We start from the raw sequence: 27,765 nt of genomic DNA, 5'->3' as shown, positions 1-27,765 counted from the left end.
TCCTGCATTTGTTCCTGATCCACATGAGGTTCTTCCAGAAGGTTTCTATACTTGCAACTATATTTATGTTTTTTCCACATTTTTCCCTTCTCATCTGGTCCTTCACCTTATATTCTTTCTTTTTTCTTTTTTTTTGCACATTCAGTTGCTGCCTGATGTGTATCTACTATTGGTTTAATTTCCATTCCTGCTTAATGCTGATATGCTTCTGCTAAATTAAGCAGAGAAGTCATCTTAGATTTATTCTCCTCATGTTTCAAAACTTTCGCTACATTTGGGTCTTGTGTGAGGTCAGCAGATATGTGTGGAGTCCCACAATTGCAGATATACATGTAATCAATTTCAAGAAGACCCAGCCCTCCTTCAGAACGGGGAATATATAATCTTGGTATATACTGATTTTTATAAATCATTTGGTGAGCATGAAGCATCCTTCTTGTTTTCCTATCTAATCTATCCAACATGTTTTGGGGCCAGTCAGTCACTCCAAAACTGTAAGTTAGGACAGGAAGAGCAAATTTGTTTATAGCTTGGATTTTATTCCTAGATCTCAATGCTGTTTTCAGAATTAATTTAAGTCTTCTAAAGTATTCCTTACTAAGTTATATTCACATTTGTTCATGTTTTATTGTTGATCCTTCATCAGTTCCCAAATATTTACACACTCCCTCTTGCTCAAGTTATTTTATATCACATTCTTGTTCCAAACTGATGTTTTCCTGGTGCTGCAGTTTTCCTGCTTTAAAGGTTGCTTTTGCACACTTATCAAGACCAAATGATATTCTTATATCATCTGAAAAGGTTTTGACAAATTGCAGCTGTGCTTTCAGTTCATCTGATGAGCTATACAGTATTAAATCATCCACAAAGAGATGATAAGAAGTCTTTACACTTTGTTGTTTTCTAGGAGCCAAATTGTAGCCATGGCCTAAGCTGTTAAGTAAACAGCTTAATGGGTTAATAGCAAAGCAGAATAGCAACGGTGACAAAGAGTCACCCTGGAATATCCTCCTTTGAATTTTTATCCCTGGGATAATAATCTGTCCTTTATCATGGCTTAATTGCAAAATGGTCTGCCACTGTTTCATGGTCACTGTAATGTAGTCAATCAGTGTAGGGTGTATCTTATACATTTTAAGCACTCTTTTATCCATGAATGTGGGATACTATCAAATTTTTTTTATAGTCGATCCATGCCATATTTAAATCCTTCCCCTTTTTACAGTTCTCTAGTATGACTTTATTTAACAACAAATGATCCTTTGTTCCATATGACTTTCTTTTATTGCCCGTTTGTTCTACTGCCATAATTGAGTTTTCTTCTAAATGACCATAAACCCTGTCAGTATCAATTCCCATGTATAGTTTATACCTTGTTTTAAGGCAAGTTATTGGTCTATAAGCAGGAGCATTGTTTTGCCTGTTGTTAGTCAGGTTGGTGTCTGTTTGGGGTGCACATATAAATAGTTCTTACTCATGGCTAAATCATTGTGCAAATATGTTAATAATGTTAACTAAAAGTTAGGTACTGCATCTGGGCCTGGGATTTTCCAATTAGAGGCTTTTCTTAACTTTGTTTCAATCTCTCAAGCTGTTACTTCATCCCATTTCACATCCTGTACCTTTAAACTTCTTATGCTTTCTTTTACTTCTTCTATCCATTTTGCATCTTTGTTATGTTCCACAGGATCTTCATAGATACTTCTGCAAATGTATCTGTTTCATCCTTTTTTGGTGGTATTTCAATTCCTTTTTTCCGTATTTCCCAATTCTCTATAAAACGTTTTGGGTCATCAATGAATTGCTTATTTTATACTTTTCCTTTATATTTATCTGTATATCTTCTAATATGTTCTGCCTGTGCTGAAATTTTTAGTTTGTTATTTATGATAGTGCTTGATAGATCCTGATCTGTTCTTATACTGCACATTGCTTTTATTACATCTATCTTTCTTAGCATTTTTGTTGATCTATTCCCTTTTCTAGCAGTGACAGTTCTTGTCTTAATTTCTTTATAGTTTTCTTTGTTCGATACTTCCATGATGGTATTTGATTTCTCCTCTTCCTTTCCCTCACTACCCTGTGTTCTTGTGGTAGAACTTTATCAGTTATTAATTTAGCAGCACAGTAATATATCCTGTTTACTTCTGTTATATTGCATGGATTTCTATGGACAGTCCTAATTACTCCATTCACTTGTTTTATCAGATTTCTGACTTTTTGGGTTTTATTGACCTTCTGCAGTCTATTTCTCTCATTGATCTTAATATATCCCCAAGTCTATTAAATCAAGCAACTCTTCTTTTAGCTCATTTTCTTCCAAACCGAGGGCACATCCTTTGTTTCCCATGTCCGTGGGCATTCTATAGAAAGTCCTATAGCATCTTCCTGTGGTACCTTCTCTTCAATTTCATCCTTTGCCATCCATTGCTCTATCATATGGGAACTCACTGGCCTATCACTCCTCAACATTGACTGCACCAGAGTTTCCACAGCTTCCTGTTCCTTTCCTTTCTGTCTAGCTTCAAGTGAATGGTTATACTGGTTTCCTGTGGAAGGCTCCAAAATATCTTGGTATGACACCTGAAAAATTGCTTCCTGTTCCACTGGTTTTCATATACTTTGGATATCCTTTGCTCTATCCTGTTGTGGTGGTTTCTGCATTGATTTACATTGAATCCTTCACTTTGCAGGTACTCCATAACTGCAGTTTCTATTTCTTTAACTTCTCCATTATTAATCTCCTTTTCTACTTTTCCTCTTTGTCTACCTATTTTTTGCATTGTAAAGTTTTCCATGTCCAGATTCCTTTGCCTGTATTTCTCTTCAAATATCTTTGGAGCTGCTCTTTTTATATTGGTTAGTTTTGCTTTCTCCTTTGCATAAATATTACACCAAATTAAATATTTTTCTTTTCCATGTCCATATTTCTTCTTCAGATGTCTCCTGATCTTCCTGTTTCTCCTTACTTTGGGGACTCACTCCATCATGCTGTGATAGACCTTCTATATCAGATCCTTCACTTCGCAGGCACTCCATAACTTCAACTTCTATTCTTTTAACTTCTACTTTACTAATCTTCTTTTCTACGTTCCATCTTTGTGACATTACTTATTTTTTATTTTGCCTGTATTTCTCTCCAAATATCTTTAGGGCTGCCTTCTTTATATTGATTAATTTGGCTTTCTCCTTTGCATAAATATCGCACCATATCAAATCTCTCTTTCTTTTCCATGTCCATATTTCTTTTTTATACTTTTCAAATATCCCTAGGTTTTGTTGTTTATATTTTTGCACTTCCTCAGATGCTTCTTTATCCAAACAGATCAAAGTTTCTTGATTTATACACTGTTTTTCACAAATCTGTTATATTAATGAATACAAATTTTCATTTGAGGCTTCTGACAGTTTTTCTTGCAGAAGTATTTTCTTTCCTCTAATTTCTCTCTTAATCATTTTGTGTATCTTGTGTCTGGTAATTCTGGCTTTCTATAACAGCAACAATACATAATTTCTTTCTTATTCTCAATAATCCACTCTATTGTCTTTATGGCTCTTCTTTGGCCTATTGGTTTTTGTGATTTTTATGGACTGTTACTTCCTTCGACAATAGGTGGGCCATCCTCCCCCTGGGCCTGGCCCCATTGTAGGGATGTTTCCGTATTTTGAGGATTCTACACTGTCATTTTTTCCAGTTCTGGCACCAGTGCGCCTACCAGGATTGGGCACTTTTTTATCCTGGGTCTTGTGCACCCAGCTGTCACTTTTAATTTTTGACCTACTTCTGTCCATGATATATGCTATATAAATACAGGCTATATATCAGTGCCGCCTTGGTGAGATTTTGTGAAAACAGGGTCCATCTCGCTAAGGTACTCACCAAGACCTGAGAATGAATTCAGTTTCAGCACTACACTCCTTTGTTTGCTGACTTTTCATCTCTCCAATCGGACCCTTGAGTGCTGTTAGTGTGAACATACTGATGTTGAAGGAGCACATGCTCATGTTGTAAGATAACAAAATTGAGGAAACATCAGAAATGTACATTTTAACTACTAGTTTCATAATATTTCCTTTATTTAAGTATTTTTTCTCTCTTCATCATTTGTACACCATTTGGCATTGACCATTCTTAATGGACAGTGGTCCCTAGCAATGAACAAGAGTTCACTTTGTAATGATAAAAGTGAAAAATGTAATTTTGTCTCCCTTCTCTAGTACAAATGAGTCTGTCACTGGTTGGTGGCTGTTAGTAATCAGTGAAGAAACTGCACCTGTCAGGTAACCTTGTCTGTGCCATAAGGTATAAGTGCCATAAACTTAGAGAAAGATGACAGCTGATGCAGGGTTCGAATCCAATTTACAGATATTTTTACAGAAGAGGTCAGAATGCCTTTTGTCACAACATTTTGGTTAAGGATGTAACAATAAATGCAAATGAGTATCATAACTATGTTTATTGCAATGGATGTATCATTACTGCTTGGTACAGAAGCCTACTATAATGTGTGCAAATTATGTTAAACATGAAAGTGATGATATTTAATTTAGAATGCACATGCATAGGTATGATGTGCACACTATTTTTGTTATAATTATTATGAGCTATCACATATCATAAGTATGTGTTTATGACAGTATCTCTTGTGAATTATGTGTGTAACATAACCCTCCATGCATTATTCGAGTTATGCAACTGCATGCATCTGAAATGTATTTACAAACACCGATACTGCAGTTTACATAGACATGCAGCCCCATGACTAAGAAAAGTTACATAAATACAGACATCTCTTAATTATATCTCCAATCATTCTTAAATTAGTATACCTTTAATCACCATGTCAATAAGTAAGTTTTCCTGTGGCACTGACAATTAATAAGCAAAGTTTAACATTTTATCATTTTTATCTTATGGGTTCACTTCCCATTAAGTACTACTCAGTCTTACTAGTCTGTAAGTTCCAGCAGCCCAAAATGTCCCAAGTCATACCATTTGTCCTCCAACCAACCATGATTATAAGAAACACCATAAAGCATTTCATTCTTTAACAATAGAACATGTGACAATAGTTTGAGCATCACACATAGCCAAATCTCATTACCATACTTCACACCTTCTTTGTTTTTTGATGTAGTCAGTGCCAATTGTTTGCCAAGTCATTGCTGTGCTTTCAGGTGTACAAATGCAACTGGCAAGGCTGTGCATCTTTGTGCACAAGCTCTTACATATGAGATCTGAATTGGGTGCCAACTCAGACACATATTTCTAGCTTGACTTTTGCAGACATGGCTGGCAAATGTGAGGATGGTGCTCCATTTAGAGCACAAAGGTGGGGGTGTTGAGGAATCCAAGATTTTTGTGGCACTCCTTGTGAAGTGTTACAGCTGGAGGCTGCTGCAGGGGGATTATACTGGGTCTCAGTATAAGGCTGAGGGTTTGAATTGCTTGGCCAAGGCTGTCTCCAGTGCAACTGGAAGCTCATGCACTGGGGAGCAATATCATCACCACTACAGTGACATGAAGAGGCACAAGTGGGACCTCCTGAGCCAATGAGAGGATGAATTTAAGACTGCAAATGCACCTCAGTTGTGTAACTATACTGACTCATCACTTGTGTATGATATGGTATTAATTAGCCAGCCATCACAGTTATTCATTACACTTTTATATTTATTTTATTTCTTTTCTGTACTGTACAGTTGCAGAACAAATGGCAGAAAACTATGATGTGCATCAGTAGAGACTAGTTCACCTCAGAGAGGCACTGGGTAAATACGAATCAGGTCTGAATGCAACGTAGAGAAGTATTTTCAGTTCATCACTGCGTATCGTCTTGAGTAGGCATACCTTAACTTTGATATGTAGAATGCATGCCTCCTCCAATAGTTCTTGGTTATTGCGTTAGGCAAGGAGTACATCAGTGTAATTGTGTATAGGTTAAACCTCATAAACAGGCATTAGATGTTTTTACACAATAGTATTTATAAGATATCAAATGCAATACTGCATAACATTAACAATTACATTTTTGCAAGTGCAATTAAATTTGATAGCATAAATCTGATATGGCATAGTGAAATTCATGATTCTATTTGTTGTATCATACCATTGTGATTGATTGATTTTATCACACAATAATGCCTTGGCATTATATCTGGATGTGACAAAGTTGTACATATTTATTTCTCATATCAGTTTCTGCACTGAAATAAAAAAAAAAAAAACTAATGTGACCAGCCACTGATCTAATTCTCTTTTTCTCTCACCCTAACTCACTATTTTTTTGTTATTAATATATAATTTTTAATACATTGCTGCTGAAAACAAAATGACCATCAGCACAGGGAGGTAGACCAGCCACTTTAGTTTAGCCCTCCATACTGCCACAGGTGGCTGCAATGGCACTGCCGCATCTGGGTTGCAACATGTCAGAGTTAATTTCACAACTCCTGTCCTATCTGCTCTACCTATATCAGGTAGCTCTGCCTTGGCTGCTAGTACAGTGGTACCCCCCAGCAGAAGTAGTAGTGGAAGTGGCGATTCTGTCACCCATCAGGAGCTGACAGGACTGGTGTAGAGCATAATGGAGAGAGGTCTTGACATCCAAGTCAGCAGCATTGAAAAGGGGCTACATTGTTTTATGAAAATTATGCCATGTCTAGCAATGACCCAAGCAAAAAACACAGGAGACAGTAATGACAGTTGTAAGGGTGAGGACTAGATTCTTACTGTATTCAAGCTGGATGTGTATCTGATGTCCCTTACCTATTCCCAATCATGGTGTCTCCCAACCTTATGAGACAGTCACCATCCTTGTCTGTCTTGTATGCTCTGTATTTCTGTACTTGCTACATAACCTACCCTTTCTAGCTGACCCTTTCATTCCTAAGCACCTTCTCCAACATTTCTCTCTCTAAAAAAAAAAAAAAAAAATCATGCCCCATATATAGATCTCCACTTGCCTGTGTGTCATCTTGACACTTTTGATTTGGTCCCATTGGCTATACAACATTATTCTGTTGTTGTCACCCATCCCTGATGTGGTAACTCTCCAAAGGCATGACATTTTGTGATCAATTCTACATTTATGTTGCGAAGACCTGGATAGCTGTGGTGCTGTCCCACCATCCATCCATCCATCCATCCATCCATCCATCCATCCATCCATCCATCCATCTCAACATCATGCATATTCTTGCATTCTTTCCCCTGTGCCCTGCCCTCTGTTTGCTCCCCTTTTTCACCACTGTCCTAGCAACCCTTTTTTCACGTGTGTAATATGATCACAAAATAGAATCACATACAACACATATATGGCCAGAAATGGCTCATCAAAAAGCCTTCACTTTTTGTCTTCAGTATTTGCACAGAGATTGACATTATGCACCAGTGCTAATTGATGGCGGGCGGATGGAATTTCACATCCTATGGCAAAAACTGGTGAGTTTTTGCCATCACCCACAGTAGTCTAGTTACATTCACACAAATGTGCTTAATTCTGTTGTGCTACAGGAATAGAGAGTAAAAGCAGAGGAAAGGCACTGCTTTGAAACAGTTACTCTACCAGGTCTTAGGCTGCTGGATGTAATGAACTAAAGGTTCCTGTGGGGAGTGTTGAGATAATTTCCATGTCTGTAGACTGATGTTTTTGCATGGTGCCAAGGGTTTGATTACAGTTGTATCCATCCATGATCAATCCCTTTCCCCATTTTATGCACATGAGGTCTGGGTGTCACTTCAACAGTGACAGTCATCTAGAGCCAAGGTTTACACCGCTGGGTGGCTAGCCCTGCCACTGTAGTTCATTTGTACCACACACTTGCACCTAGGGCCAATTTAGAGTGTCCAATCCACCTGCTAGATGTCTTTGGAATGTGGGAGGAAACCAAAGCACCCACAGGAAGCCCACATGAACACAGGGAGGACATGTAGACTCCACACAGAAGGCACCACAGCCGAGAATCGAACAGGGGAATCTTTTGCTGTGAGGTACAACACTAACTTCTCTAGCTCTGTGCTGCCATTTGATTATTATTTCATGACATTTTATTTTTCTTTCATATGTTTAACTCCAAACATCTGTATTTATCTCCAGTTACAGCATTTCATTAACACAGCATTTGAATAGCACAGTGAGAAATCATTTGCAAAAACATTCCATCCCCAACAGTGAGACATAGTAAACCACTTTATCCTGCTTATGTGTTAATCCTGTTTCTAATCTCCTATGCCTTCTTGCTCCCTAAAACAAGCACTGTATTAAACAGAGCATGACAAATTAATAATGAGGGAATACCTCTAAGAGTAACATACTATAAAGAGGGTCCTAAGTGTAGCATAATAAAACTCTTGGTATATTTCTCTCTCCATCTCTGTCGCCCTCCATCTCTCTTCCCTCTTTTCACTGCCTATTCAACTGTGTGATTTAAAGTGTGTAAAGTAGGAGCTGCTTTGTGGCATGCTGAGATAGTGCTCAGAACTATGTATGGACTGATTTTTGCATACCTTTCAGGGGTTCTAATCCAGAAATATGTCAAACTGTTATTCACTGTTTTCATTAGACTATTTCATGTGTAGCTGTTGCCTCCTTATTATTTTGAGCCACCATTATCATGTTTCTGTCATAATGTACTTGCTCCCTGCCTCCAGCTACCCCGCTCTATGTCTCTTTTCCTGTCTGGGTCATCAGTCTGTCTCTTCAGCATTTGTACAATGCCTGGCCCCAAGCAGCACATGCAACTTACGGAAAATGGAAGTACACAGCTTATGGAAAAATCTTGTGATTTTTGGTCTTCATCCACATTAGTCTGGTGCCATTCAAGCTATGGTGCTTAGTTATGTACAGCCAGCCTAGTCTTCTGCTGAACAGTCTGAAGAGTTGAATGTATATCACACATGATGCTCCAACTGCAAATATATTTAGGAAGCATGCTACCCAAAAATTCCTGGCTAACACATAGCAATTTAAGATGACACATGACTGTTCTGCACTGGATTATGTTTTATGCTGCTGACTGTAATGTACACCATGTATAATGTTAAAATTGTCATCACTGAGATGAAGCCTGATGCCTACATTCTCCCTCGCTTCATTGTTTTGTGACTGTCCCTTCAAACCATTAAAATTAAGGTTGTGAAGTAAAATTTCATGTGCAGTGTGGTGACATAATTCACGTCTGTAAAATGCTTTTGGCATGCTGACCAGGGTTTGAATACAGAAATATGTGAAAGTCATATTTAATGTTTTATTTACGTTACTATTATGTGTGTAGATGTTGTCTCCATATCTTAGTAACCTAGCATTATCCTGCTTATGTCTCAGTTGTGTTTCTTCTTTTTAACCGTTCCTTGCTCCCTAGTGGGAACACTTGATTGTACATAGCATGACAGATTACTTATCATGAAAATCATAACAGTAACACACCACAAAGATGATAAAAAATGGTCCAGAAAATATAACATTCTTTGTCTGTCTCTTTCCCTGCCTCCATGTCTGTCTGTTCCTACTTGTGCATCATCACATTTTACTGTTTCATATTTATTATACTACTGGATGTGACATACATGTTATGGGATTTTACAGTTGTAATGAGTGCAATAAAGACTAATGCATGCATTCTGCTTTGCTTCAGTCTGTTGTCAAGGTTGAAATTTGTAAAGTAGGACTTCCTATGTGGTGTTGTTATATAATGTTCAGGTGTGTAGATTTATTTTATATTACTGTCAAAGTTTGAATCTAGATGTATGTCAAAGTGTTTTTGATTGTTTTGTATGACTACATTGTGTGTAAATGTTGGCTACACATTTTATTAACTCACCTTTATCCTACCGCTGTAGTAATGTGCTTGGGAATGTTGTCTTGTACAGACCTTGCTTGAATAATTATGACGACAAATCAAAGAGTAACAACACAAATATGTGCAGAAATTAACCATATGCTAATCTCTTGGTACATGTGTATGTGTATCCCTGTCTCCAAATGTCCTCCTCTTCACACCCCTTTTATGTCATCAAAAAAACCTTCTTGATTCAATCCCATTTCCTTAAGCCATGTTTCTGTGATGCCCACCACTGCTACCAATATGTAATGGGCATCAATATGTGTCCCCCCACACTGGGCCAGTAATCAAGGAACCTGAATTCTCACCACTGACACTGGAGAGGGATGAGCACTTGGAATACAAATGGATACACTCAGTATTTCCAGATGCAGACCTCTCTGCATCAAGTACAGTTTCCCTTAAGAACATGCAGGGAACACACTCAGCCTGGGGTCTGGATGTCTCTATAGCTGTCTGCCTTCAGATCCCCGATAAGACTTCCCACTGGTACAGCTGTAGGCTTAGGTCCTCAGACAAGTGTCCAAGCCAAGTCCTCCAGCACCCTCTCTGCAAACCCAGTGCTTCGTGTTCCTACCCCAAGTAGCTGACACACACACTCTTTAAGATTTAATTTTCACACACACACACACACACACACACACACACACACACACACACACACACACACACACACACACACACACACCTAGGAAAGGCTGACACAGGTCTGCTAGTTATGCCCCCTTCTGCCCAGACTATAAGGTAGATTCACTGTCACCAGACACTCCACAGTCAGCCACTCTAAGGCCGTTAACAAAGGGTGTCCAATTATTACTGTGCAATATTAATACTAATACAAATGGTAGTAATTCACCAAGACAGTTAGGACTTCTGGAGTGGCCCAAACAGTGTCACCAAATAAATATAAGTACTCTCAAATAAAGCTGCGGTGGTGCAGCGGTAGCATTGTCGCCTCACAGCAAGAGGTTCTCCCGTTTGATTCTCGGCTGGAGCGCCTTCTGTGTGGAGTCTGCATGCCCCCCCCCACAGTCGAGTGGCATTTGAAAGACATGCGTAGAATGGGCATGCCTTTTTTGAAGGTTGGGCGTCGAGCTGGCACCTCGGCACCATAAAAATCTACTGCCAATCAGTAGCGGACCAGAGTTCCACTGTGGCGACCCCTAACCGGGAACAGCCGAAAAAAGAACAACTCTCAAATGTTAGATGATGTCTACAAGAACCAGCAACAATAACAGTTTTAAATATATTTTATAATAAATAATAAAAGAACATGAAAATATTAAATATACATTTACAGTAAACCACAGAGTTCAAATCACAGGAAATATTGAAAAGAACATTGAAGGACAGACTCAGATAAGTAAAGAAAAACAATATCTAACTAAGCTTCACTAAATTCCTGACTGAATCTAAAAGGATTTTACTGTTCCCTAGTAACTTACTTGGGCAAGGCAAAATGAAATATGTGAGCAGTCTTTCTAGTCAGGCTCCGAAACAGAATACTCTATATGCTGAGATTACTCCCTGCAAAAAATAATATCCAAGATGACTTGCAGAGTGACTTCATCTGGTCACCTGACTCTGGGTTCCCACAATATCTCCTTTGGAAGTCTGAGACAGGAGTTTAGCAGACTGCTACAATACACATTTAGAGCTTTTATGGCAATGCCTAGGAGCTGGAAACATTTACAACACTTCCCCCCATTCTTTACAAAAGCTAACAGATAATGGCTGCTCCCAGCCCTGATGTCACTGGGCCTACTTAGCACTGTGGTGTGCCTTTCAGTGACTTAACAGCTCATTTACAACTCCCTTACTTTCCTTAAAATAAGGCAGCTGGTTAACCTTTGCTATGTCAGTGTATGTACATTTAATTCAGATACAATAATACATGTACATTTATCTTCATTTCAGCAGGGTGCACTGTTGATACATTTTAACACATTTAATACAGGCAAAGCCCACAAATATATTTTCAGCACAAGATCAGTTTGGTATACTAATGAAATACAATTATTTACAAAATTTCAGCTAGCTGTGCTGGCACAAGTTTTACATGTACTGCCCTACTCCTCCTTGGCATGGCTGGATATCCGTCATGTGTTTCATAATTTACCTGTATCATATGTATAAGGATTGAAGAACTGCAACTGTCATGACAAATGTGTAAATCATGACATCTGAAACATGATCATAAGACATATCTGTTCTATATTTCATCAGATTCCAACATGATTGTATGTGTTACTCCTTATTTGCACCCAGGGCGGCATGAAGCAGCACACATTACTGCTAATTCCCTTTATAAGTTCAACACCTCAAGATGTGATTACATGTGAGATCATACTTTGTCATATGCCACACAAACAAGCATGTCAGTGGTGCACTTCATGGACAGAGTTTAAAAAATTACACCTAAAAATGATGTGAGTAGGTTGTACAACTGTATGTGTTAATGGAATTTTGAAACCAGGGTATCTGGATTTCAGAGTGGTGTTGACTCAGTTCAGTCTGCTAATGTATGTCTGCATGCCAGCAGTTACTCTTGCAGCTTTGTTACAATGGTATGTAACCTTGAGTGTTATTAGTTCCCTGCCTATCAGATAAAAATCCTCACAAATAAATACTGCAATATAATTTCTTTAGCTGAAACTTGTGTACAGCTGCTAAACAAGATGCTTTTCTCGTATACAAGGAATAAACTGGCAGCATGAATTAGGAAACCCTGTGACTTCCAGCACAGGAGCTGTTGTGGAATGTTTCTGCTAACTCTAAAATTCTAAGATTTTGTTGGGCATGCTTTGGATCTCACTTGAACTCACTATTTGTTATACATTGTTTCTATAAATTATAGGACTTCTTAGCTTAGTTTAATAAGAATTTGTGCTATATTTCAGACATTTTCTGTTATCGTAAAAATGATAGCAGTATGCAGCTGTTGTTCTTTTCAACAAATGAAAATAATAAGCCCAAAGGAACAAGAACATCAAAAGCCTCCACAGAATAAAAATGATAATGCTAATTGAAACATCCTTTTGGACCACCCGCAGCATACCCTGGAATCTTAGTAAATAGCTGCTCTACTAGTAAGATCACATAGCTGCTATTAACTGAACACTTAAAGCTGCCATTAGCTGTTATGCTGACATGTAGAATTACATGTTTTATTCTCCAGTATGACTTGCCCTCTAGAAGTATGCATAAAAATAAAGTAAAAACTACAGCCGCCAGTGTAACAGCTGTAAACATAACTGCTTCTTGAGGGAATGCAGCTTAGACAGTTAAGGAAAATGTTTATGCAGTCACAAGACTGTTCTAAAAAATAGAAAATAACAGTAGTGTATACATTCAGGATTAAAGTAAGTAGAAGTGAACAGAACTAGCAGTGTGATCATATAATACTCTATTCAGTTAAAGGAACAATTCATAATTGTAGTGCAAGATGGATATTCAAAATAGGAGTATCAGAAGGTCAGTTATGCAAAATATAAGTTTGCATTCCCATGCTTTTATCTGACCAGCATCCCATTTGACTTCTACTTGCTTCATAGATGTGGATAGTTTTGACGTAACTATTCATGTAAGATGAATAATAAAGTGGAACTTTTTCTCAAAATGAGAGTGCCATTAAAATACTGTATGGCACACTAAATGTTCCATTTTTGAAATGATAATTGTGTCTACAATATATTAATTGTAAAATCTCAATGATAGGATTAGAATAATATACGACCCAATCTTGAACAAATAGAATATGGTCAGTAGTGTGGACAAATTAATGGTAAAGTTTTGTTACAAATGTAATTCTGTACAGCAGTGAAGTATACAGCCTTTAACACTGTATTTGCATTTAACAAACATATGGTTTTCTTGTGATAATCTTAGCTATATTTGAGCTCATGCCCCCTGCCCATTTATATCGCCTCTACCCTTCTACACAACAAACGTTTCTATCATTCCTCCTCAGTTTCCTTCCTACCTTAATCCCCACTTCACATTTCAATTTGTTTTACCTTCTCACTTTATACCTCTCTTTTAGATACTCTCCACCACTATCTTATAACCAGGTTCTATATCACTAAGTACCCTAGTGTATTCTTACCCTCCACTAGCCTTGACTCAGTTATAAAATGCCCCTCTCACTCATCTAGCTTTAACTATCATCGACCTACCGACTATGTCACACTCCTTACATTGATTTTATTTATTCCTAACATCTATACTGTCATCCTCCTTACCCACATCTTAGTAGTCATATTTAAAGTACTCACGTCACATATATTTCACACAAACTAAATGTTTTATAACTGCAGTGTAATATCATGTATAATATCTCTACAGAAGAAATACCTGTTTCATCTTTGTATAGTGTCACTACATAAAAATTACCTATTTGCAGCTAGATGTCTTAAGAAGTATCTATATAATGCATCTTTGTAAAAAATATTTTATCATTAGTATCTTAAATGTGTACATCTGTTGCTATTCTCCCTGGCCTCTGCTGAAATTGGACTTTGCCCACTTAGATTTTCCTGGTCAACAAAGACAGAAAGAAATAGACAGATAGCTAGATGAATACAACATTGCATTATGACTATGACAATCCAGAAGTTTGCTCACTTAACATGATAGTAAATATGTGGAGATGTAAGTGGTTAAGAGAATATACATGTTTTGCATTTGTGATATGCAGGCTGTCAGAATCTTTCTACAAAGGCAAGTCCTTAGAAACCGTTCTTACTCAAGTATCCCTTGTACACTTTATCAGAATATAACTTACGTGGTATGATTTAAGACTCATACAAAACATTAAGATAAACTTGGAAGCTTTTACTTGCCTCATCTAGAAACAGCAGCCATTATTGTTCTATTTTCCTTGTTCTGTAATTTTTCCTGTAGACGGTATAACATAAAGGCCGGTGCTATCGTTGACTAGAGTGCATTGTTTTGCAGATTTCTAATTTTATTTTGGACTTAAACAGGGAAGAAGAACCGCTACATAATTTTAACTCAATATTATAAATTCATATTGAACTCTGTTAATCTATACATAGCTTTTTTCAGCTGACTGATCCTTATGGGAGCAATTTCTCATACGATGGTCTCAAAATCAAGTGGACATTCAGTCACAGATATGTATTTGTCATGGCATTATGTCATCTGCTTAACTGTCACAGAAGAGCATATTTTGGTTTTCAGACTTTAGAATACTCCACATTAAATACTTGTTCAAAACCAATTTGAGCCATCTTTGTGATGCCATATCAGTTAAACTTTTTATAAACATTGTCCAGCCTTTTAGGGACCATGACCTATGTTTAGTTGGGTTCCATAGCTGTATAGCTATCCAGTGCCACTGGAGATTTTATATTTTGAAGTGCTTATTATATGGTTTAATAGCAGTAAGGGTACAGTTTAGCCCTTCTACAATAACTTTTGTTGAATTTCCATGACAATTGAATATATGTAGCAGTCAGCTGGCTCATTTATCAAGATACACATCAAACTGCTTTAAAAGCAATGTTTGAGTCATGTGCCACTCACTAGACAGCCATGTGAATCCAAAGTAAAAGTAAGTATTCTCTTAGTCCCCGAGTCGCTCGTGTATGAACCATATTCAGTTCTGCAGTTACTCTGTTACTATTCTGCAGTGATATTGCTCAGTTTTACAGTGTTCTGTTTGCCCTACTCCTTTAAGACTAGAACTTGCACCACTGATGAAAGCTATAGTCACTAGTGCTCTACATAGATTGCTACAGTGGCAAGACATCACTGCCATGAGAAGCTCCCTGCCTACCACACACTGGACAAAGTGGGGGAAGCATGACCAAGCATGAACCTTCAGGGAAGAGTAAGACCTCAAGTTTTACTGCTGTTTACCTGGAAGGTGTCACCGCACTGATTATGGCTGTGTTTCATGTGACTGAACTAATTATAAATATAATTTATCACACATCTTTGTGCCTTTGGTGTTTTTATCCTTTGGTGAACTTTGATGCTACAGTCTAGGAAACCATGTGTTTTTGTTAAGGCATTTTCTTTCAAACAGCAGTATATAAAGCAAATTTATATATTTATTAACCTGGTGAGATGACTGGTCTGAGACCCTTTTCAGACATGACCAAAGCCATATAGACCAGGTATACAAGATCAAATACTTTATTGTTGTCTAAAGATAGCAGATCTAAGTATCTGGGTCATTAGAGCATACTAGTCTACTTATTTCTGCCTGGCATTTATAGTAACATACTAAACTAGCACAATAAGCATACCAAACTCAATATGATTTTATAAAATATACATTTAATATTTGCTTAGTGTGAAATCAATCATCCAAGCTTCTTTATAAGAATCTGCATATTATTTCCCGAAATAATTTGTACTGTAGGATACAAGTAGTGGTTCTCTTCTGAATTTGTCTTGTACCTTTTGTGGTTACCTTTTTCTCAAAGTTATCACTCTGATGCCTCTTCATTTTTACTTGTTTTCAATTTTACTTTTAATGATCTCTTGCATGAAACTATAAGGTCATCTGTTTTACAAGAATCTACTGCAAATTCCCATCTTCTAACTCCTTAAAAGACTAACTACTGAAATACAACTGAGTGCAAAACTCATCAACAAAAATCATGAACGACAATAAAACAATGTTTTTTACAGGAAAATAAGTCCCCCCTGACACCCCTATGTGAGGGACTTCATTCCTCAGTATCCGTTTTATTTACATATAATAACTCTAAAACAGTGCGAAAGACAATTGTGTTCTGGGAGCACTCATTAATTGTAAATCTGCCACTTACAAGTAATCTGGTTTTAAGTTCTTGCTCTACAGAGAAGCCACTCTGCAAACAAAAGCTAGTTCTTTTTTCCCTAAAGACTCTGAGACTCTGAAGTGGCAAAATGATGACTCTTGGAAAGTGTAAAACATGCACATGGACTTGCTGTCTTGGGTTTTGCAGGTTATCTTGTTAGACTCTTTGATATCACAGCACCGGCAACAGTTGAGCAAGCCTAAACTTTAAACATCATCACATGGCCTTACTTAAGCTTCTTGTGATGTTTTGCTGTGTAGTATAATTGTATTCCTATAAATACATCTTACTCTGAGGCTATAGGATCATCAAACAAAACATAGTTCCACAAAGCATAACCAATTGTGGGATTGCTAAAAGCCAAGCAACATGCCACTAGCCTAAGGTTTGTCGACCAACATTATCTTGACAGTTCAAAGGTTTCCTTCTGGAACTGCAGTTAAAGTGGTAAATATTTTTAAACAGCATATATTGGGACAGTTTTCAAAAATGTGGGGGCAGTACAGTGCCACAGCAGAGAGAGAGAGAGAGAGAAAGGAGAATTTTCCCCAAAAGGAGGATTATGCAGAATATGGCATTACCATGTACCAGGGTCAAGGAGACAGCTGTGAATCCCTGCCATAAGGTACAGGGGACAGACAGCAGGTTGGTGATTCTGGTTATCTGGTATCCAGTGGGCTTTATACAAATGAGCATGCTCACATCAAAGTACTGCACAGAGTGCAGCTGGTGCTTCACTACAGAGGGAGCACTTCAGAAATGACAGGTAAGTAACAAGTATTGGCTATTTTCTCCACCAAATGTTCCCATCTCCAGTAACAAGATATGTGTTAAGAGTCCATGACCACGGCAATCCCCAGACAAGGCACACAACATGTAGAGAACACATACATACAACATGTACAGGAGACATACATACATATAGAATTCAAGCATGCACAGTACAACACCCATCTTGTATGGATATAGAAGGAAGATGACAGCCCCAAAGGTTTGAATTACATAATTACCATCATACAGTTTTGACAAGTCACTTACAGCTTCTACAGTGACTCCAACTCCAGTAGATTGACAGGCGTTTTTTTCTCATCCTCAGGCACACAATGCACACACGCTAAGAACAATTTAGAGTTGCCAATAAACCTACTGCATGTCTTTGGACCCAGAGTACCTTGAAAAAACACAGGAACACTGGAAGGACATGAGGACACCCTACAGAAGGCACTTCATCTGAGAAATGAACCAGGGAACCTATTGCTGTAAGTGATAATGCTACTTACCTCACCACTGTGTCACCCATGTTTTTAGTATGAGTCTGAGATTTTCTATGCAGAAGAGGGTCATTATGTATTCACAGTAGTTTATAATCAGTATAGTTGTGTGACTTGGGGCAAACTTTGATATACAACTTTAGGTATGTACACAGTGTTGGTGTGTGATAGACATACAGTAGCAAACAGTATTTTTCAAGTGCTGTAAGTGACCTGTGTGTTATCTGATATACAGAAAATCAGGCTGCAGAATGAATGTGTTATGTGCAATAGTAAGGCCATTGTTATAGTATCACGCCAGATACAAGCAACACATAGCAGGTAACCTTGGTGGTTGTACTGCTAACTATAGAAAGGAGTCAATAGTAGAAATACAATGCAAAGCAGTGTCAATAAGGCATGCAACAGAATGGCATCTCAGCAGTGATGAGTGCTGAGAGGTATTTCAGTGCATAGTGATAGGGTTGCCAGCAGCATATGGGCATTTGATTTACCCAATTGTCTGTAATGAATTTAAAGTGTTTGGGGATGTTGCTGTGTAAACGAGATGTTGTAGTAAATGTTTATAGTAGAAGACAGGACAGTTTACCTTTAGCTGCTCCGTGTTGCCAGGCAAGTGAAACAGCGTGATAGTTACACAATCACAGATGGCCACTTCAAGCAGTACAGTGATGGGACATGGTACCAGTAGTTAAAAGGAGCTATGGATGTTGTAGTGTGCTTTGTACAAATGAGGGGTGACAGTCATCTACTACTGTAGCCTCTGCTCACCATTATGATACACAGAAGAGGTATGCTGGCCCACAGCAGGACACTTTGGATACTGCCCTTTTCATAAACATAGCATCTTTCTTTTCCACTTAGAGATGCCAGCTAAAATGGACACCCAATGTATAAATGCCCCCACTATGTACAAGTGTAACAACTGACAGCTACATATTATGGTGTGGCATTCAAATACGTGTAGCTGATAGTTGGATTGCTTTGACTATGGGTGCTGTTTTGCACTTTGAGGGGTTTTAATAGGAAACAGCAGGGGGCAGTGGAGACTAGCAGGGCATGCTTAACTTTAAAGGACAGTATGGAATAAGCAGCTCTTTCATATGGGGTGGCATGTTGTGTATGGCTAAATGAATAAGGACTAGAGCATAAAGATGATTATAAAACTCTACTACTGGCCAGTGAAAGCTCACAAGCACTAGACTAACATGTTGGTAACAAAAGGTACTAGCCAGTAACTAGGCAGTAGAGTTTTGCACTAGTTGAAGGCAGTTTAGCTCATAGGAAAGGACCTGAAGGAATAAAGAATTGAAACAGTCTGAGTATGAGGGACATGCACTGCAACAGTGAGGGGCATGCACTACAACATTGAGGGGCATGAACTACAGTAGTGAGGGGCATGCACTACAACAGTAAGGGGCATGCACTACAGTAGATTGGGATATTTCTTAGATAAAAGCAGGCTAACTTTATGATAGCTGACAGCTGGCCCTTGAGTGTCAACCTATTATCAAAGATAATCCAGAGATCAAACAGTCTGCACATAAAATCAAGCTCTTCACTTTGTAGGTATTATGATGGTTCAAAGGATGAAGGTTTGAAATTCTGAGTGTGGCCTTAATTTCTGTGGCAGCTGTCTTGATCTCATTAGTGACCATTCATTTCTGAATAAAATCTAGATCATCTTCAAAAACATTAGCTAGGTGTTTTGTGGGTTGCTGTTTCAAGGAAGCCATGTTATGTCTATTATTTATAGGACAATACAGAATATTAGTCGTTAATAATGTGGCTATGAGAAAAGGACTAATCAATTACTTATCAATGAGCTGCTAGTAAGTTGTGAAACAAATATAAAACTTCACTTTATTTTGTTTTCAGTGATACTCCCCATTTGTATTAGACTTACTTACCTGTAATTTCTCTACAAATTGTCTAAAATATCTGTAAATATTACATGATTGTCATAAAACTTATACTGATTTTTAAACAATGTTTTTATATTATGTATACTTTGTTATAATTATTTAAACTGCATGTGTTTTTTTTTTTATTTTTGAAGATTGCAAAATTATTGTTCTTAATATGTTTTGTAATAATTTCGAGCTTTTCTCCCCGGGCCTCCATTGAAAATGGGCTCCTACCCAGTCGGACTTTCCCAATAATCAAATATCAATAAATAAATAAATTATCTTTATACTGTGCAAACACCATTATTTTATTTTGCTTTAAAATGCACCAATTTTTGTCTGTTAAAAGCACCCTTTTCATCTACCATTCTGATGCCACTGTTAGAGTGGCACAGACTGCAGCTATTTGGGTATTGCAGATACAGCTCTGCATTCACTGGTGTGTACTTGTTTGCATGCACAGCACATATTAAATCTATGTTTTTGGACATGACTCACTGAGTCAGTGTACACGTGGAGAAATTCTAAAGAGTGCAGTACAAACTACCTTTATTAAATAAATAATAATAACAATAAAAGTCTTCTTTTTTTAAATAGTGCCAGTGACTAACAGCAACATAGCATGACAGATTGAAGGTGATTTGAGTTTTACCCATTGCTAGTGAGCTTTCATTTAGTCACATGGACTGTATACTCATGATCAAACAGAGTCCATACCCACCTTGAATAAAATACCAAATGCCCATGCCCTGCCATGGTTTATTTCTTAACTATAATATACATTGTAAGAAACTTTTGTTTTTTTTCATTTTTAGTTTTGAAATGGGACATTGACACCCACCTCTAAACATCTATTAGCAGAATTTTCAAGCACACTTAAAGACAAAGCCTCCCAGTTTGAAAATAGCATTAAGTCAGATATACACAGTTGTCTGTGAAAAAGAATTACAGTGGTTTTGAAGCACACTGTTTGTTGTGTGACTTTTAGTTTTATGTTACATAATGTTGTCACACTTGTACATAGGCTAGGTTAATTTGATTTTCTTCATATGACGATAAAGTTTGTATAGGAATTACAATGTTTAAGCATAAAAATGTTAGGATATTAGATTTAAACAAAGTAAGTTAAGGAATACTGCAACAAAGTGTTGAGACAACAAAGTAAGTAAATCGGATAAGTTCTGACCTCATTGGGTCAGGCACATTGAAATACTAGGGTATGTAAGCAGAAGCTAGAATAATATGGAATAAAGATGCCCAGATATTTCCATAAAGTAGTAGGAAGAACATGGCTAATAAAAATAATTTTCAAGCAACTTAAATATGCCACCAGCTATAGATACTGCATGTGAATTTTCCATTTAAAACAAGGAAATCTGTGAGGCAATTGTTGCTCTGTTAGCTGAATTGTGTATTATGCTACATTGACAGTGTGAATTGTGTTACTCCTGTGCTGTAATCAAGCATAATCAGCTAAATGAGGGCTAATTAAGCATTTTCTGTGGTTAGAACTTAGTCCACTGGTTGGGGGTTGGTATAATGGTTAAGGTGTTTACCTCACAGACAAGAGGTATAAAGTCAGAGACTGGCTAGACTCAAAATGTCCCTGAAGACAGTTAGCCTAGAACTTACCTGTGAAACTATGACCTATGAAACTATTAGCAACAGCTACTTCACCAGTTATCCTCCAACTTTACTGCTGCTTGCCTAACATCAGTATGGCAGAAGAAATTCATTATTTTTTTCTTTTATTTAAACAATAATGGACTTCCATATGTACAGCTTGCACTTCTCTCCTCCAAAACAGCAACAAAAAGTCTTTAGTTTATATCAGGACAGGCTGCTCAGGCACCACAGACAACTGACATGACTAGCCAATGATAGACTTGGCTGATTCCTGCTAGGAGTAAAGTAATGGTAGTCCCCATAACACCATTTCTACGTCCCCAAAAATACAGAATGTCACAATGCATGTCTATACTTTTAGCTGTTTAATAAAACAGCCCAGTTGACTTTTTTTACATAAATCAGCACTCTGCATAGCACACTTCTACAGGAGTTCTGATTCCTAAGAAGATTGGGAAAGATATCTAGTTAAAGAAATAAATCACAACTAAGTAAAACAATTAAAACTAATTTAAATAAAAACAAAGGGACTGGAACTTAGTAACTCTATGCTACTAACCTCTCCTGCACAGAGTCAATTTATAAATAACATCTCTAACATATTATGAGGCAGCGTAGTGTGAACTGACACACTATTTTCTGCAAATGCACAGTGTACTAGTGTGATAATATCAGTTGTATTGGAAGTAATGACTATTTACGAGCACACAGATAAGATCACTGTATAACTGTCAGATGAAAATACAACATTAAAACATAAGGGCCAAAAGCAAAATAAGTGATTTAACTATATTTACTATGGGCAGAACATTTTCATGTCTCAAAATGATTGCATTCCTGTGTTAGTCTTAGCAACAGAACCACCCCACAGTATTTAATTTTTTTCTGCATGAAAGCTGATAGTGTATTTGACTTTGAGATTCTTACACACAGACTCTCATAATTTGAATTCCTTATAAATCAGGATGCTCATTCTTTCTGGAAGTCTCAGCTAGAGTATCACCCCCTTCCAACACTGAGCAGCCATTGTTAACCTGTTGACAAAAATAGCTTGGCTGACACCTCTGAAAAAAAGAAATCCTATATGTGGTATTTATTCTTTCAAAAAATCATTGTTAATGTCTTTCTCAGCAAATATAGATTTCTTTTTTTCTTCACAGTACAGAGTTTGGCATTTATATAAAACAACTGCTAAGAGGTTCTCCAGTTTGATACACAACTGGAGTGCCTTCTCTGTGGAGTCTGCATGTCCTTCAAATGTAGGAAGGGTGGGGTGAAAGGGACAAATGACCTGGGCACTGTCTTGTAGAGGGTACAATCTGTAACAAATAAATAAATAAATAAAATATATTTTAAAAATATATTTTCCCCTTTAAGGGAATCAAGAAAAATAGCAAAAAAATGTCCTATATAGACATCTGACAGAGACTCCAGCATACCTTCTGCCCCCTTTCTACATCATCTTGCATGGAAATTGGCTCAGCTGTATGTTTTACATATGTGATGAGCCTCCAGCACTGCCCCAAAGACTTTTGATTGTCTTGTCAGGTAGAGGGGACGATGCAGAGAAGGCAGCTACAAAGCTTTATCTTTAGCTCTCACAGTGACAGAAATTCAATTACCTATTATTTGTTTTGGTTAATCTCTTGATGTGGGCACGCTGAATAGATTTAATAAAAATTTTATTTATTTCTGAAACTTGAAAGGGTGCTGCTTTGTGCAGTGACTGCAGTCAGAAGTTAAAGTTCATTTCTTTTTTTTTTTTTAATTATCAGCACAGTGAGTGGAATAGTGGACAATGGATGACCTAGGACTCAAGCCTGCTTTTTTGTACCTGGAGCCTGAGCACAGGACTGAAATGAACAGAACTGGAAGAACTTTAAGAAGACCAACTGGACAAGGCAGGAGTAAAGGTCTGAGAGTATCTGAGACGATGAAAAAAATGAATGAGGCCAAAAACATAGTGACTGATTTTAAATAGTGCTCTTCTAACTGAGAAAAGTACTAGAGTAACAGATCTGGATAGGTTTTGTGTTAGCATGCATTTTCTGGAGGAGGAGGTCTGAAACTGTAATATCTGTCATTATTTAGTGACTTCAATCAGTAATGTTTGTGGGGCAAAGGCCAAAAAAGTAGGGACAGATTTTAAATATAGCTGGTATAAACTTAGAAAGCTGCTAGAATAATAGATTTTGGGCTGTATACATACAATTTTTTGAAGCATATGAAGTCTAAAACTGAAATGTCTGTCATTATATAGTGACTTTAATCAATAATCGTGGTTGGCGGGATTCAAATTTTGCTCTTATAAACTATAAACTTTTCTAGAATAACATGTTTTGTGTTGGTGTGCATTTTTCTGAAGGATAGGAAGTCCAAAAATCAAATGTCTATCATTAGTGACTTTAATCACTAGTGTTTTGCCAGAAAACCACAAATTTTATGAGAAACAGCTGAAAAATATGAGGTAAAAATTTAGACATTCTGCAAAAAAATCTGGACAGCTGAGGAGTATGGTAGACTGGAATGGTGGATGAGACAAATTGAAACACCATGTAAATCAAATGCATAAATGTGGTTTGGCTTAATGACGTTTTTACACAACTTCCTTTTTGGAGGAGCATGTTTTGAAGAATTGCACTTAATATAAAATAACAGCTATTAGAAAGAAATTAAGAATATAGACTTCTTCTTTACTTCAGAAAAATGTATATTAACTCGCTTTTTCTTATTCTCTCTCTGACTCTCAGTTAACACAGTACTAATATTTTAAGTGCCCCTAGTTGGTCTCTGTCTGATTATTATTTCTGGATTTATTTACCTATAAATAAATACAGGCCAGTATCTGGTTATGAATTGTTGTGTGGTGGACAGGACTGGACCAGTATTGAGTGGTGGATTTTCAAATTAAAATGTAATACATAAATGCAGTTTGGCTTTGCTCACAATTACCAAATTCCATTTTTTGAGAAACAGGTGGTGAATTGCATTTAATAAATAATCACAACAATAAGAATTCTTATAGTCTTCTTTACTTCAGAAAAATGTATAATAATTCACATTGTTTTATTTTGTCACTGACTAAAGTTAACAGTGCAAATATTTTAAGTGTTCCTCTCTGGTGATTATTTCTGGATTTGTCCCTGATTCTAATGGGAAGCTGAAACTGATTTGTAAGGAATGGCATAAAGGCAAAATCGTGGAGTATCCTGCTGCCATTGCTGACAATATTGGTTATTGTTGTTGCTATACAGTGCAGCAAGTCTGTTTTTATCTATTATTACTTTGTTGTTTAGACTGACCAGATATTTTTATCTATTATTACTTTGTTATTTAGACTGACCAGATGTTTTTATCTATTATTACTTTGTTATTTAGACTGACCAGATGTTTTTATCTATTATTACTTTGTTATTTAGACTGACCAGATGTTTTATCTATTATTACTTTGTTATTTAGACTGATCAGACTTTCAATGAAAGCTATACTGTTTAATGGAAGGAAAGAGATATAGACCTTCAAAATGCTATGTTTTATGGGGGGGGGGGGTGAGTTCTTAATTCATTAAGCCTGCTTTTATCAATTATTATTAGTTGAAAGAATGAATGTTATTTCCTTAAGGACTTTCTGAGAATGGTTTGGTTGCAAGATCATTGTATTTTGCTGTGTTCTAATGTACGTCAATTATTTTCTGTTTGCAAAGGCTCCTTCCTGGATGCAGATTGTACTGTAGAGTTTTTCCTCTGATGACTTGTTGCATAATACTTGTACATATCATGGTGGATCACAGGGAGGGAAGGCAGTGAATTCAGAATAAGAATACCATACATTTTCTTCACATTGAAGGATGACTTTCATGGAATTCCATGCATGCATAACATGCTGATGCCATTTGTTGCTCAACTGGTTATTAATAATGTTCATCAGAGAAATTGCATCAAAGTGTCCTGTCCAGTTTCGATCCTAGTTTCACAGATGATTCTGTTTTTGTGTTAAAATACCTTGTGTGCTCTTTTTTAGTGGCTGAAAAATGTGACCTCTCAAACCTAAGTTTAATGTGGACTCGGCAAAGTCATTTTTTTTCTTGTCATTTGGTTTTGGATGCTTAAGCAGTACCATACTTAGAAGTGATAAAAGACAGACAACCAGTTAGCAGGCTGGACTGAATAGCACCTGTTAAATTTTACATAATACCTTAGAACTAATGATTGTGCCGAAAACTGTTTTAAAACTTCATGCAACAAATATATGATGTTACTCACTCATGCTTTATTTTTAATACAAGGTAAATGTAACTGTGGGGCTTTTTTAAATTGCTAAAGCAATGTGTTTGGCTATGCATCACATGAGAGTTAAATGATTTATCTGAAAATTCTTTCAACTTTCAATAAAACTTCCTCTTTGGACTTGCTATTCATCTGTGCTATGTGTTTGTGAAAAGGTGTTGTCAAGGCCCCCCCCCCCACCATTCAAATTTTTTTTTTTTTTGCTATTCAAGACTTGGGGAGGGGGCAAATGAGAGTTTTGCCTGTGCTCCAAATGGTCTAGCTACTCATCTGGTTCTTCCTGTGCCTGTATGGGATTTGTTTGAGTGTTTTGGTTTCCTCTGACCTGCTAAAGACATGCAGCAGATGGACAGGAAATCTTCCAAATTGTTCAGAGATATAAGTGAGTGGGCATGTGCATTGGTTACAATTCAGACCTTTGTGAACACATGCAGCTGGGACAGTATCTCTTGCCTCTTCAGAGATTGTTTCTTCAGATATTATTATTTCAGCTCTTTCAGGTAAACAAGGGAGTTATTACTATAGGAAGTACTTTTAATTTATAGAATGATCCCCTTTAGCAATTGGTTTAATATAAATAGTTCTCGGACTGCAAGCATTCAGATTTTAATAAATATATTGTTTTGAAATATGTTTTATTAACTATACTTGCTCTACCTCATAGCTTTGATTTTAGGCCCTTCTATGGCCAACTATCCTATAATTCATTCCTCAGAGAGACACCATGCTGCATCAATACCACAGTCTGACTGACACCAGGGAAGAGACTCCTTTCTGGGAAAGCTCTACATAGAGGTAGGCCTTTGTTTCCTTATGGGTAAGTTCCCTGGAACACATTTCCTAATAGGAAAGGGCCAGTGAGGCACCATCATAGTATGTCTCACAGTGAGGCTTTTATTTGCATGATCTACCTCCCTCTGATGTTCTGGGCTACATCACCCAGAGGAATTTGTGATGGCACCATGAGGGAAATGTTTTCATCTATGTTGTGAAGAGTCCCTCTTTGCCCACCTCATGTAGAAGCAATGGGTCTATTATCAAGACCCTGGTACCGGCGCCAGGATTAATAAAGTCACTCTACCGATAGTATACCCCATGCCCTCCCCCAAGAAGAAGTGAGTAGACAATACCTTGTTGAACACCTTGACATTAGCTCCAGCATGTACATGAAATGCTAACTGAAACTGGATCACCAAAGCTGCAGTCAGGGCTTTATGCCTGTGTACTAAAAGAGCTATTTTGCTTCTAATTATGGAATGAAAGTATTTTCTATATTTTCATGATATAAATTTCAGAAGCAACTCAAAGCTGACCTAGTTGTTTGTTTATATGATTCTGTTTGAATATAACATGCCTGTTGATGCATTTGGCCTTGTATAATATGATACACACACATACAAATACACACACACACACACACACACACACACACACACACACACACACACACACACACACACACCACACACACACAGATGTACACATATATAGAATAAATAAATATTGTATATGTGTGTGAGTGTGTGTGTGTGTGTGTGTGTGTGTGTGTGTATATATATATATATATATATATATATATATATATATATATATATACACACACACATACATATTACAACCTTCTTAGAATGTCACATTATTAGTAGTAGTCGTAGTTATGGACTTTTTAACATCTCATCCATTCAAACTCATCTAAGAATCTAACTTGTAGATAGCAGTGCAATACAAAACACAGAGTAGAGGGAACATCCATAAGCTTTATTTGTTCTAGGTAGGAAGATGAGTTTTGTCTTTAAGTTTTATGTAATGTCTTTCTGTTTGTACCTTGGAACTTTTCTCCCCGGGCCCCCACTGAAAATGGACATGTATCCAGTCGGACTATCCCAGTCAACAAATGTAAATAAATTTAAATTTAGAAGATGTTTTCTTTAGTCTACTTTTTATTGTAAATCGTGACTAATAATACAATCCAGAAGAGTAACCATTGGTATTTTTCGTTTTTTTCTTGCTTCTGCAT

The 27,765-nt window shown here is 37.1% G+C and overlaps 1 long non-coding RNA gene across 1 annotated transcript in view; it reads left to right on the top strand.

The window, feature by feature from the left end:
- The window catches only part of LOC122802626, a 792,526-nt gene extending 768,980 nt beyond the window's left edge, over nucleotides 1-23,546 (top strand). Inside the window, exons 2-3 of the long non-coding RNA XR_006364966.1 lie at nucleotides 17,755-17,917; nucleotides 23,238-23,546. This is a non-coding gene — a long non-coding RNA (uncharacterized LOC122802626). The remainder of the gene's footprint in view (nucleotides 1-17,754; nucleotides 17,918-23,237) is intronic.
- Nucleotides 23,547-27,765: the final 4,219 nt, after the last annotated feature.

Source organism: Protopterus annectens, chromosome 5.part0 (assembly GCF_019279795.1).
Source record: "Protopterus annectens isolate FY-2018-M chromosome 5.part0, PAN1.0, whole genome shotgun sequence".
Classification (NCBI taxonomy): Eukaryota; Metazoa; Chordata; order Ceratodontiformes; family Protopteridae; genus Protopterus; species Protopterus annectens.
The sequence above is the reverse complement of the archived record's forward strand: the minus strand, read 5'-3'. Positions and strand labels throughout refer to the sequence as shown.